Here is a 14,733-nt window from a genome sequence, read left to right on the forward strand (position 1 = left end):
TGCAGATGGCAAGAGTTTATTCTTTTTAAAATTGAGTAATATTCCATCATATATATGTACCACCTCTTTATCCATTCCTCCACTGATAAACACCCAGATTGCCTTCATATCTTTGCTACTGTAAATAATGCTGCAATGAACATAGAAATTCACATAGCCCTCTAAAGTAGAGTTTTGATTACTGGGCGCTTCTTTGTCTCTGGTTATATAGCATTTGTTTTAAAGCCTTTTCTGTCTGGTATAAGCACTAATACCCCAGATTTTTTTTCATTTCCATTTTTATATAATATCATTTCCATCCCTTTAACTTTCAGTCTGTGTGTGTCTTTTGATCTGAAGTGAGTCTCCTGTAGGCAGCATATGTAGGGTCTTGTTTTCTTATCCATTGAGCAACCCTATGTTTTTTGATTGGAGCATTTAATACATTTACATTTAAAGTAATTGTTGATAGATATGTAGTTATTGCAATTTTATTATTCATATTTTTTATGTTCTTCTTCTTCTTCTTCTTCTTCTGATTCTCTGCGAGGGGCGGAGGACTTTCGGCGGGCCGGGAAGGCGCCGCGCCTTCGGCACGAGAGTCAGCAACGACCCAGTCTTCTCCTAAGCAAACTCCTCCTCCTCCTCCTCCTCCTCCTCCTCCTCCTCCTCCTCCTCTCCTCCTCCTCCTCCTCCTTCTCCTCTTCCTTCTCCTTCTTCAAAATTTTCCTTTAACATTTCTTGTAATACCGGTTTGGTGTTGAGGAACTCCTTTAGCTTTTACTTGTCTGGGAAACTCTTTATCTGGCTTTCAATTTTAAATATTAACTTTCCTGGGTAGAATAATCTTGATTGTAGGTCCTTGCTTTTCATTACTTTGACTATACCATGCCAATCCCTTCTGGCCTGCAAAGTTTCTGTTGAGAAATCAGCTGACAGTCTTATGGGAACTCTCTTGTAGGTAACCAGTTGCTTTTCTCTTGCTGCTTTTAAGATTTTCTCTTTGTTTTTAACTATTGGCATTTTAATTGTGATGTGTATTGGTGTGAACCTTTTTGTGTTTATCTTGTTTGGAACTCACTGTGCTTCCTCGGCTTGTATGTCTATTTCCTCCAGCAGGTTAGGAAAGTTTTCCAGTATTATTTTTTCAAATAGGTTTTCAATTTCTTACTCCCTCTTCTCTTTCTGGTACCCCTATGTTGCAATGCTTGATGTTGTCTCAGAGGCTCCCTAAACTATCTTTATTCTTTCAAATTCTTTTTTCTTGTTGCTGTCCTAATTGGGCGTTTTCTGCTACCTTATCTTCTAAATCACTGATTTGATCCTCTGCTTTCTCTAATTTACTCTTAATTTCCTCCAAGGTATTCTTTATTTCAGTTATTGTATTCTTCATTTCTGACTGGTTCTTTTTCATCTCACTCATCTACTCTTCCCCTGAGTTCATTGAACATCCTTGTAAACAATGTTTTAAACACTGTCTCTAGCAGACTGCTTGTCTCCATTTTGATTAGTTCTTTTTCTGGAGCTTTGTTCTGTTCTTTCATTTGGAACATGTTTCTTTGTCTCTGCATTTTGGCTATCTCTCTGTTTGTTTCTATGTATTAGGTGGGGCTGCTATTTCTATCAGTCTTAGCAGAGTGTTTTTATATAGTAGGCATCCTGTGAGGCCCCGTGGTGCAGTATTCCAGGTTACATGAGCAAGATGCTCAAGGTGTGTCTCTTGTCTGTGTTGTATGTGCCCTCCTGTTGTAGTTGAATCTTAGTTGCTGTTTGCATGTCAATGGGAGGGATTGCCACTCAGGCTGATTGGATATGAAGACTCACTCATGAGAGGCTGACCCTACTGAGCAGGATTTACTTGAGCAGGGCTCTAGTACCTGCTTAGTCTGCCCTTGGGTGTGTCGTCCTCAAATGAGGCACTGGGTGGTTGTCCCGCTTGGTCTGAAACTGGCTACTGGGCGTGCTAGACCCTGGGCCTCCTGGAAGGGGCCCTGCCACAGGCCAAATTCAGCCATAGCCTGTACCTTGCATGGGGCAACCTGGTATAAGCCACCAAGCAATTTGTAGATGACTGTCACCCTCGCTGACCTTGGAAGTGCCTCAAGAGGCCAAGCTATGAACCGAGGTTGCCTGTCACTAGTACTGGGCTTGGGGCTTCTCAGCAAGAAGTACAAGCCTGTTTGGGGTTTGTGAACTTTTGAAAGATTTTAGGAAAGTCCACAGCATAAGCCAAGACAGGCCATTTGTTTGGGTGGGCCTGCAAGTTTGGTGCGGTATGGTCTTCGGGAAACACCAGGGAAGGGTGACCAATGTTAGCCATGTTGATGGAGACTCAGATATGGTGGCTGACTGTGTCTGCATGCCAGGAAGGGGGAGGGCTTAAAAAATCAATGAATTCTACCAGCATTTTTGTCTAGGAAAAGGCAGCCCCTCCAACTCTCATCCTAGAGCCAGACAATTCAGTTTCTCTCTGTATGTCTCTGGCACTTTCTGAGCTTCTGTCCCAGCACTGGAGCTCAGAGTGAATGATGTTGAAGAAGTCTCTTCTCAGACTCTTTAAGAGGAACGCCTGGTACTTCAGCAGCCCTCAGTCTTATTCAGCCATAGTCTCCGCTGGCTTTCACATCCAGAAGTTGCCGCAACTTTTCTTCCTGGCACTGGATTCCTGGGCTGAGGAGCCTGGTATTGGGCTGAGACACCTCACCCCTCTGGGGAGACCTCCGTAGCTAAGATATCCCTCCCGATTTTTAACTACCAAATGCGGGTTTGGGATCAGGCTGTTCTGTGTCTCTGCCCATTCTACCAGTCTCAAGGAGGCTTCTTCTATATGTCCTTAGTTATAGGACTTCTGTTCAGCTAGACTTTAGGCGATTCTCAATGGTGGGTGTTCTCTAGTTTACTTGTAATTTTGATGTCATGAGAGGAGGCAAGCACAGCATTTGCCTTCTCTGCCACCTTGACTGCAAATCCTTAAAATAATTAATTTTTGATACTCCATGTTAGAATGTTCACACTAAAGGGACTGCATGATATTGGAGTGTATAAAAAAATATTAAGACTTTTATATATGCTTATTTTTCTCTTGATTTAAAAAATTATATTTCTTGTGTAGGTTTTATACTGTATATAATTAATTACTAAGGAGGTACATGCAAATAACCTACAAATGAATTGATTTGTAAGTAGAAGGATATAAAGTCTAAATTTATTTTTCTAGGATGTAATAAAAAGTGTATGGAGAGACATTCCATTTCTGACAGTGCCTGACTAGACTGTTCTGAATAACCCTCCTGTGTTATAATCTCCCCAGATAGCATGCTATGACTAAAATCAAGGCATTTCTTGTTGCCTATGCTCAAAACAAATGTTATCTGCACTTGCCTAATTGTAATCTCGATTCTCATCTTTAAAGGAAACCCAGTTTCCATAATGATGCAAGTGAAGTTTAGGGTTGATATTTATCATGGGTCCAGTCATGTTTTGCTGGTTTGTTAAATAGATTTTGTTTCATCAAGTCAGGAAACCACTCTGCATTTACAATGCTCTGTCCAAAAAATTATGTTTTTGATATATATTACTTTTTTTTTTTTGGTGACACAGGCAGTTTAACAATTACAGATTAGTAATAAATTCTTAATGGTTTTTTTTTTTAAAGAAATATTTAAACTGTAACAGAGAAGTAGAGTGGGTAACATAAAGAACACCTGTGTATTTATCACAATGCTCTATCAAATTCTAATATTAAGACTTTCTTGCTTCATATTGTTTCTTAAAATGTTACATATATAGTTGAAGCACATCTTGTTACACTCCCGAATCTCATTCACTTTCCTCATTTTTGGGGGGGGGGTGACCTCTGTCATAAAGTTGGTGTTTATCATTCTTATTCACATTTGTATACTTTACTCCATTTTTACATATTTAAACACACAAACTCATAAGTAATATATAATGTTGGGTTGCATGTTTGTGTGCAGTTTGTATAAATAGTATTAGACTACACATTATGTTTCTGAGATTTATCTATTTTCATGTGTGATACATAATGCATGCTCTAGAGGTCATTCTTTTTAGCTATTATTCCATATACTATTGAATAAATACTGAATATGCTACATGTTATGAATCCATTCTTGATAGGTAAGAGGCTGTTTCTAATTTTTCACAATAATGCTACTATGTTTATTTTTTCTTATGGCCTTTGGTCATAGGTAGAAGAGTTTCTCTATGGTGTATACCAAGAATGGAACTGCTGTTTGAAATGCATGTGCATCTTCAACGTGTTCTAAAAATACCATGCTTTTGTTGAAGGGGTTGCCTCATGCAGTGCATGAGTTACTATTTTCTATATTTTTGTTATCACAAAAATAGTCATTAGACTTTTTAACTTTTTCTAACATAATGGATATAAACTAGGATAATATTGTCTTAAAATTTATTTTTCTAATTGCTAGAGAGATTAAACAATTTACATTTTATTAGTGACTCACATTCCCTCTTCTGTGAATTGTCTGTTGAAAGCCTTTGCCTACTTTTCTATTTGGTTGCTTTTCTTTTTTCTTATAAATTTAAAGAAATTCTTTAATATGTATACTATGCCTTTGTAAGTTATTTCTTACAAATATAATAATAATAATTAAAAAATCTAGTCTGTTTAGGTCTTGGATGTGTTTTTATCTGTAGTAAGTGCTTTTGCAGTATTCTAATAAAATAAAAAACATTCTGTATTTTTTCTAAATAGTTGAAAGTTTTATCACTTTATTTTGAAAACATTAATTCATTTTGAATAATTTTCAGAGTAAAGTGAGAATTTATTTATTTATTTCATATGGATAATTATTTGTCCCAATCTAACATTTAGAATAGCTTTCTTATTCCGATGTGATGGTTACTTTTATATGTTAACTTGGCCAGGCCACATTACCCAGATATTTTGTCAAACTGTGTTCTAAATGTTTCTGTGAAGACATTTTCTTTATATGAGATTCACATTTAAATCAGTAGAATTTTAGTAAAGCAGAGAATACTCCATAATGTAAATGGGCCTTATCAAATCACTTGAAGGCTTAAATAGAAGAAAACTGCCCTCTTCCTCAGAAGAGGAGGCAATTTCAGCAGCAGTCTGCCTTCAGACTTGAACTACAACATCTATAGCCCACTAGCTCACTTTGCAGAGTTTGGACTTGCCAGCCTCTATAGTCACATGAGCTAATTCCTTAAAATTTCTCTCTCTCTCTCTCTCTCTCTCAATAGACACACACACACACACACACACACACACACACACACACACACTCCATTCATTCTGTTTCTCTGGAGACTTCTGACCAATACACTCAATAATTTGCATGGTATTTATTACTTCACTACCAGATATCAAGTTTCTGTGTATACTTGGATCTTTTCCTGACTCTCTATTCTATTTCATTTATCTGTTTTTCTACTGCTTTCCAAGTTAATTATTATCTAATATCTAGTAGGGTAATGCTTACAATTTAATTCCTCTTCAAAATTGAGTCTTGACCTCTTGTTCTCCTATGCAGATTTTATGGCTTGCTTGATAATTTAATTAAAAACTCAGCTCAGATTCGTATTGATGAGTTTTTGAATTACATTTAAACAAATGTGAGCAGTTATGCATATTCTATGGAGTTACATTGTTTCAGAATAATGAGAGCTTAATGCATAGGCACTAGGGGATCAGGGCTCTTCATGTGTCACACGTTTGAATTTGAAGGGTTTAGTATGTACTCCATGGTGGATCTTTATCCAGTGATGTTGAAAAGTTACTCTAGAGTGAATTCTTTCCCTGGTACACATGTTTACCTGCATGATTTGCAGCTTGTACTGTTATCTCTGAAAAATAACTCTATATCTCATTAGAAACAGAACAAAGCCAGTTTGTACTGGTTCTGTGATTATAACTACCTACCTACCTACCTACCAACCTATTTACTTTACTAGGATATCTGCTGACTTAACTGGGAAGATGGTTGCCTGGAACAAAGAACACATTTCCCAGCTGCACTTGAAGCTGGGGGTGAACATTTCACTAAGTTCTGGCCAGTGGTATGTAAATGGACATGTACTATGAGGCTTCAAGGAAGTGTCCTTAAAGGAGGGATTATGCCCTTCTTCTGTTCCTTCTTCCTGTTGTCTGGAATAAGAATGTGCTTACTGAAGCATTAGGCAAGTGGTTTAAAGGTCCTGCTCAAATGCATTTTATACATTCCCTGGATATTGGCATCATGGAATGGAGTTTCTGGCTAGCTTGCAAAAGCCTTAAAGTTCTCAGATTTTCAAAAGATTTATAGTTTTTTTTTTTTTGACAAAAACCTGAAACTTTAAGACTGAGATAACTTTCTCATTAATTTTTTAAAAATCATTTTACTGAAATTGATGGCTATTATTTATTTAGTATTTTTAAATCTATGTTCATAAGCAAGAAAGATATAAATTTTCTTTTATTCTACTACTATCCAGTTATGGTATCCAGGTTACATTGGCATTCTAAATGAGTTAAGTAGCTTTCTCGTTTATTCTGGTCATGAGACAATTTCTGTGAAATTGATATTATCAGTTACTTCAAGTTTTGGTAAACTGCAGTATAATTTTCTAAGCCTGGTGTCTTTTGGGGGGGCAGGGAAATTTTGCTCACTAATTTAATTACTTTAATAGTTTTATCTCAACTTTCCTCACCTTTTATATCTACTTCTCCCTTTCCTCACCATCAGTGTTTCTCTGACCCACTAAATTTGTACTGCCTTTCCTGGATTTGCTGACCTCATTAACTTATACCATTGATTTCCATCTGGAATTTCAAAATACATTTCACCTGATGGTTTGGAACTGCCTTGTGTTTTGCTTGGAAGGAGATAGGACCAAATGGATTTCCTTTCTTTCCCTTTACACACTGTATCTTTACTTTCACAAGGATTGGTACTCCATATAGGACAGATATAAGTAGTTTATTTACTGGAAGACTAGTCCAGTTATTTTGCATTTTCCACTGGGTCTCACAGGGACAACATGAAGTCCAAGGTACTTTAATACACATGTGGAAGGATGTACCTGGTGACACTTCCTTTTTCTTATGATCTGCCCTCAGATTCTTCGCTCCTATGCCCCAGACATGTCTGTGCTTTTCTCTTTAACTAAAAACACCCCTTCCCAGAGTGAAAGATCTGGATCCTTCGATCGTTTCTCTCTTATTTGGTAAAACTTGCTATATTGAGTATGGGAGAGAAGTTTCAGTCCAATTTAACTTTTTTTTTTTTTTTTTTTTTTTTTTTGGACTAGTCCCTCATTATGAGTTGTGAATCATGGACTCTTAAACTGTAGGCCTAATAAAGGAAGCTTATCTTCCAAAAGTAAATTTTAATGTTGGTGAAGGGGTCGCTTTTTTGCTTTTTTATTTTTATTTTTTCCTGAGAAGCTAATCAATATTAAGACCTTAATTCTGCGTCAGGAGACATGAGGAGCATTTGGTTTCTATTAAGCTAATGAGGGGCATTTGTTTTCTTTCTTGTTCATCTCAGAAACCAACTTGCCCACAAAAGAGCTTCGCTAACTTCCAGTGACTTTTCTCTCAGTCTGAAAAGTGTGATCTTGATTAAATTATTTGAAGTCAGTAGTCCACTTATGATGGGAGAAAGAAGTAGGAGAGAGATGAGGAATTTAGCATTTCCTTCCATTCTACCTTTTTTTTTTTTTTTTTTTTGAGTAAGAGTATCACTTTTGGTCTCCAAATTTCCAGAAAGTATAAGGAGTAATGATATTAATGATGATAAATATTCAGTCCTTCAGACCTTGTGCCAAGAACTTTACATGAATTACTTTACTTAAGACTTACAATAATCTTATAAGTTACTATTATTGTCTCTATTTTTGGAAAAATAACAAATAACAAATAATTTATCCCTTGTGAGAGGGAAATCCTTTCTTAAAATTAAAATCTGTCACTCGAAGGGGGAACCACTTGGACTGAGCACTTCCAATTCTGTTACCCTGGAGGCATTCTCTCCAGGGTGACCCCTGCAACTACATGACTATGGTTTGGAAGAGCCCTGTTTTCTTTGGAAAGTTCCACCGCTGAGATAGGCTGGCATGAAAAGACACAATTGCTATAGTCAATACTCAGGGATAACATGAGAAAAACAAACCAAGAAGACACACTGAGCACAGAAACTATCCAGCTGGCAGTTTTGTGATTCTACTCTCGCTTGTTTTCTCTCTGGGCTTGTAGGTCTGGCCCCATTCCATGCTCTGCAAGGAAGTCCAAAGGACTGGGATATATTTTTGCTTACCTTATCAGGGAACCAGTTTCCAGCTTCAGCTGGCAGCATGGTGGGAGCTGGCATCTTGCTTCCCACTGTCACATGTGGCTACTCCCTCTTCACACACTGTGACTAGTACATAAGAAAGCTGGGTTTGCTGCCCACCGAGTGTCTCTTGCCAAGTTGATTTTCCAGTGCTAGGAGCCTCCTCTTCCTCTAGCAGTTGGCAAGACTCTGGTGATCAACACAATGATGCAGTATCCATCCCTACAGGTGCAGACGTAGGCCCTGAGCCTGAAGGCCAATGGCAATAACGACATCTCCAAACTCTATAGTACAAGTAGAAGTGGCAAGGACTGAGTGGCTTTACTTACACTGCTATTTATTGCCTGAGGTAATAAATGGTTGTAGAAAAAAAGCTCAGTGCAGTTTATTTGTTTGACAGGTGAATTGCTCTGTAGAGGGCTGAGCGCAGCACCCGGTCATGTGCTAATGTAGACCCTGGCACACCCAGCACTCCAAAGTGGGCTCTGCTTGCTCACTCCCTCTGATTCCTTCTCCAGTCATTTGGATGTGACCCAAACCCACAGTGTGGGGGAGAGATGGAGCTTGAAAGATGGCAAGTAATGGGAATAGAGTTTCTAGAAAAAACTACATTCTATAAATTATTCCTGATCTTCCTCATTCCTGTTACTGACATCTCTTGCTACCCTGACAACCACCCACAGTTGCGAAATGAAGCCTCTTTCTCAGGGAAATTGTCTCACATATGTATCTATTGACATGTTTATTTTTTGTTCAGACTTGGCCATTAGAATATCTCCTAGTGGTAATTTTTATTTAAGGATAAAATGTTGTTAAAATTATTTAATTTCAGCATTTCTCTCAGCAAGACACTCACTGGTTTGGAATTCAATTTTTCTCCATTGCGTTGCTTTACTGCTTTTAGTTGGCTGATATTGTCTGCAATCAAAAATCTCATTTTGTAAGGACTGAGGCTCAGAGAGAATGAATAACTTACATAGTAGGGTCTGCTGTTCATCTTTAGAAAGTGGCCTTTCTTTTTTTCTTTCTTTCCTTTAATATCCAACTTTTTTTTGAATTATGAATTTAGCTTTGTATCAGTACACTATAAAGAGTAGAGAAAATTCAGAAGTTCATTAGAAAAGTATATATGGAAGATAAAAGCAAGAGTATGAGTTCAGAAACCCTGTTTGGAGAGACGCATGCTTCCCAGGTCATGGATGATTTTATATATATATATATATATATATATATATGAAGTTCTCAAGAGATTCTTAAGAAGCTCTAGATTTATCTCATGTTTCATTCTTGGTTTGTTGTAATTACCCAGGTTGCTGAGTGTCAGGAAGAACTTGCTCTAGGGAGTCACTAGTTTGAGGAAGGCAAAAGACATCTAAAGTGGATCTGGTCTCAATGTACATTTTGCAGCCAACCCACAGCCTGAAGCAGTCATGCCAGCTAAAGGCCTGTGCATAAGAAAAATTCATGCTTATATTCTAATTCTCTGAGTTTTGGGATCCTTCATTATGCAGCATTTTTGCAACAGTAGCTGATAGATACACCGTCCTTCTCTACCCATTCTTTTTCTTATGTAGCAATACAATTCTTCAACTTCTGGCTTTGCGTCCATTTTCTAGATCACATGGGATCTGTCTTTCTTTGGATTATAAGAAAGATTATAACATTTCTTTTTCTATTCAGGACCTCTTTCTTGAAGCTTAGAAACAACACAATCTCTTTCAGCATTTAAAAATATTGTGACTCTGAGGATATAGGAAACTGAATGTGGTTTGTGTAAAATTTCAGAAGTCAACCTATAAAGCTAAAAAGTTTGAGCTGTGCTCTGAGAAGATTTAATCTTTTTTCTACTATTATTTCATGTTCCTTGAAAAGAACTAATCACTGGTACATCTAGGACAATTGTTCAACGAATTGGCAGGTTACTTAGTGGTTCAGTGGAGTGCTGCTTTTGTGCCTATCTAGTGAGCCAAACACTTCAGACATGGCAAGATTCATTTGACTGGATCTTGCTAAAAAGAATTTTAACTATATACATATTTTTAGCTTTGAGTAGTTATTGAAATCAGTATATAGCATCTTATAGCTTTCACTTTATAATTTCTCTACTAGTAAGAATGTAAAGAATATGTCAAGATAATCTGGCTTAGTCCGTATGTCTATACTATGAAGTACCTAAATGGCCTAGAAACCTTGTGATGGAAAAAAACCCCAGTAATTTGAATAACTTTTATGATACCTTTGGCCAAGAAATTATAAGGGACAATTTTACTCTAAGTAGGTATTTGCATGACTATATTAGATTATGAAAACAAAAAGCCATGAAAAAAGTAGAGTTCAAACATGATGTTACTCTCGATGGGGCTCCACATGGAAAATTCATGCCTGCATTTGAGACTTAGCTACATGTTTCCCTCTGCTCTCCTTTAACTTTACATTTTACTAGTTTTTCTTTGTCTATCCTAAGTACCACAATCTCCCACCTTTCCTCACTCATTTTGCTTTTTCCCCCCTAGTTTGTAGGCACTACACCCATGAGGAGCAGCATTCTTATTCCAAGGTGTTCTTGTACACATCTGCACATATGCATATATTCTCAATCAACAGAGATGAAAAGTATACTTACAATCATGTATAGTTCCCTGCCTTACATACACACACACACCTCACAGGGATACACATACGTAAGAAAGGATCCTTATCGGGCTGCCTCATACAACTACAAAGCTCGTACCTACTAAACTGTAGTTGACCCTACAGTCTCATGCCCAGGATGAGAATCCCTTGTCTACACCACACAATTAAGCATTTGCATTAGTTATGTTCTCTATTTTATGTCTGTCAAGCTTGTTTCCTTGACAATACAAGTTCTTTGAGTAAAATACTTTAAAAAGACTTTTTATGGCTACCAGAGTTAAGCACATAATAATAGAAACATGAATTTATTTTTACAAGAATCCCTTACTTTCACTATATACCTGAATAGTCACTCTATTCAGGCTCCATCTTCATTTCTGTCAAGAAACCTATTTTAAAGGCAGTCGGGAAGACACACAATACCTTTTTACTCCATAGAGAAATTAGTATGCCTCTTATTTCAGTTACCCCTCTCCCCAAAAAGAAAGAAAACCCTGTCATCAGTTCATACAAGTAAAGTGTGTGTATGTGTATGCATGTGCTTAGTTTTAAGATAAAAATGTTCAGAAAGACATGGTTATAAATCGCCTACTTTTATTAAAACTCAAATCAAATAATCCTGCCACTTCAGCACTCTCAATAATAGCAATAATGATCCAAACTAATGGATATTAGAAGAGTTGTGGAAACAAGTGATGGTTTTAAAAATTCTCTTCTGCCATATACACACAGAGGGAGGTAGATGAACACAGAGGACAAGCCCCCAAGTTCCAGAGCTGCCAGGGTTGGCTGGGCTGGCTTTGCATCCCTGCTTTTTCATTGCTTCTTTTGTGTGCTTGTGAGGTCTTGACTAAGCTATGAGACCTCTCATTGCTTCATTTCCTCATTGGGTAATAACTTTACCTTGTTGCCAGGGTTGTTGTGAGCATTAAATGGGTTTGCACACCTATACACTAAGAGCTGTGCCTGTACAGTGTAAACACTCAATTCAGTCTTAAATATTTTTTATTTTCTTCTTCTTTGACCTTCAGCTACCAGATGATAATGCCTGTAAGATTCAAAAAGGTCAAATGAGGTAAACATGTGAAAGTACTTTGTAATTCAAAGAACTATACATTTATAAGAAATTATTTCTTTAAACTGCAACTTTGAAACATAGTACTGATTCCTTTTCTTCTCGGAAATTTCTCCCCAAATACTGAGTTCTTTGCTTGTTATTCGATAGCAGAATTATGTTGGATATTACTTTAGACAACTGTTGTTAAAGAGATGTCAGACTATACCTTTGACAGTTAATTCAAGGAACAAGGTAGAGTGTGAGGGAAGGAAAGGAAGTGAGACTGAGATGTGCCGCAATGAGGTTGAAATTATCGAAGGAGCCAAACTAAGATGTGATCAGCCAAACTAAGATGTTGCAACTTACATGAATGCTCCTTTCATGGCACCAGTGTGAAACTCTTTAGTTGCCTGACAGGTGAGGCACACAAGTTACAGTCATGACCCAGTCACAGACAAAATCCCATGACTGCTTTCAGTAATAATACTTCACACCCTTAACTTTATTTCTTCCTGCCATGTGAGCAGTCAGAGCCCACTAGAGAGTACCCCATATATGTGCTGGACACTGTTGTCCCATTTCACACAAATTTGTTCTGGTTCTCTGCTAACTGACCTCTAATGGTTCATGTTAATGTGCAGATGGCCTTGCTACATCTGTGTCATTTGAAATTGCTCAATGTTGGGCACAAAGATTATCTATAGTGGTGAATTACTTATACCTCGGCATGCTGCCTGTCTTTAAAACAGGTTAGGGTAAGCAGATACTTCATCTGAATGAAGAAGATGAAATTTAGAGATAAAGTCCAAGAGTGCCTGACTGCTAGCCTCTGCAGCCCTATAGGTTCTATAGCTTTGTGTTCTTAACCCCACCTGTAGGTTCTGTCCTAGGTGCCTGTTTGATAACCTTCCCTCATTCCTTTCCTTCTTTCTGCAAATATTTTTGAGTGTTAAGTCTGTGTCAGACAGATGCATTCACCAGTAAATAAATCCCCATCCTCAAGGAGCTTTCATTTGAGTCTTTAGGATACAACCAGACTATAGGAGTAAAGGTTTCATTACTTTTATAAAAAAATTAAAAGCATAGTTTTAAAATTATAAAGTTATTCATGTTATGGACTGAATGTTTGTGTCCTCCTAAAGTTAAAATGTTGAAGCTTTAATCCCTAGTAAGATGGCATTTGGAGAAGAGACCTTTGGGAAGTCATTAGGGTTAGATGAGATCATGAGGGTGAGGCCCTAATGAGGGGATTAGTGCCCATTAAAGAAGACACACCAGAGAGCTTGCTACCTCTCTCTCTCTTTACATGAACAAAGAAGAGGGCGTGTGAACATATAGAGAATGGTGGCCCCTACGAGCCAAGAGAAGAGGCTTCATAATAAAATCTGTCTTTCCAACACCTTGATCTGGACTTCCAAGCCTCCGGAATAATAATCGATAAATTTCTGTTATTTAAGTCACCAACTTTATGGTGTTACGGAAGTGAGAGCTTACTAGTACAATGCTCACCATAAAACATTAATTAATTAAGAAAGTGTAAAGTAAAGATCCCAAACTGGAGGGTTTGCAGGGTATATCAGGCCTGCAGATGTGTTGTGTTTTGGCTCACTTAGATTTTTTTAAACAGCTTTATTGAGATATAATTCACATATCATGCAGTTTACCACTTATAATATACGATTGTATGAAATACACCACATTTTGTTTTTTTCATTCATCAATTGATGGATATTTGGGGAGTTTCAACTTTTTGGCTATTGTGAACAAATTTGGGTACAAATTTTTGTGTGGATGTATATTTTCTTTTCTCTTGAGTATATACCTAAGAGTGGAATTGTGGATCATATGGTAATTATGTTTAACCATTTTCAGGACTACTGTAAAGCAGCTGCACTATTTTACATGTTCACCAGCAGTACATGAGGGTTCTAATTTCTTTACGTACTCACCAACACTTGTTATTATCTGACTTTTTATTCTAGCCATCCTAGCGTGTGTAAAGTGGTATCTCATTGTAGTTTCAATTAGTTTTCCCCTGATGGTTAATAATATCTTTTCATGTGTTTGATTCACTTGGTTTTGTTGCCTGTCTAGCTCTGTAGGTATTTATCGTTTCAACCCCTGATGCCCTATCTGCTTGATACAAGTACTGTTAATGTTCTGGTGTATATTCTTTCTGATTACATCTATGCATAATTAGGCTACAATAATTTGCTAGTTCCAAAATAGACTTCGCTTTGAGCAGATTGATCTAGAAGGGCAGAAGTTGTTTTAGGGGGATTACCTGCATTGTCAGTGGGAAAAACAGTGATGGGTTGATTTAATGGCCATGAAGAGAAAAGACTTGGGGCTCAGATGGGTGGAAGAGCTTGAGACCAAGAAGAGACAAAAATTTCTGTGCATAGTAAAGTAACAGTTATTTTCACCATTCTAGAGCTGCATGAGAACAAGCATGGGGTACGTAATAAAGCAAGCCTCGGATGTGAGAAAATACAAGATGTGAGAGCAGCCCCAGGCAGTAAAATGCTGGTGAAGGAGACTCATAGGGATGCTGGAAATGAGAAAGACACACGTATGGGAAAGCTGGTTTCTTGTCAAAGAAGGTCCTGTGAGTTTAGGAGTAGTGAGTGATGTCTATTTTTTATTTTCAAAATTTTTTTTCTACTAAGCTGAAATGACCGTCCATTGCTCACAAACCTTCAATTAAAATGTACTGCACAAAACAGTCTTTATTAGTGGTGA

Source organism: Rousettus aegyptiacus, unplaced genomic scaffold, assembly GCF_014176215.1.
Source record: "Rousettus aegyptiacus isolate mRouAeg1 unplaced genomic scaffold, mRouAeg1.p scaffold_m13_p_4, whole genome shotgun sequence".
Lineage (NCBI taxonomy): Eukaryota > Metazoa > Chordata > Mammalia > Chiroptera > Pteropodidae > Rousettus > Rousettus aegyptiacus.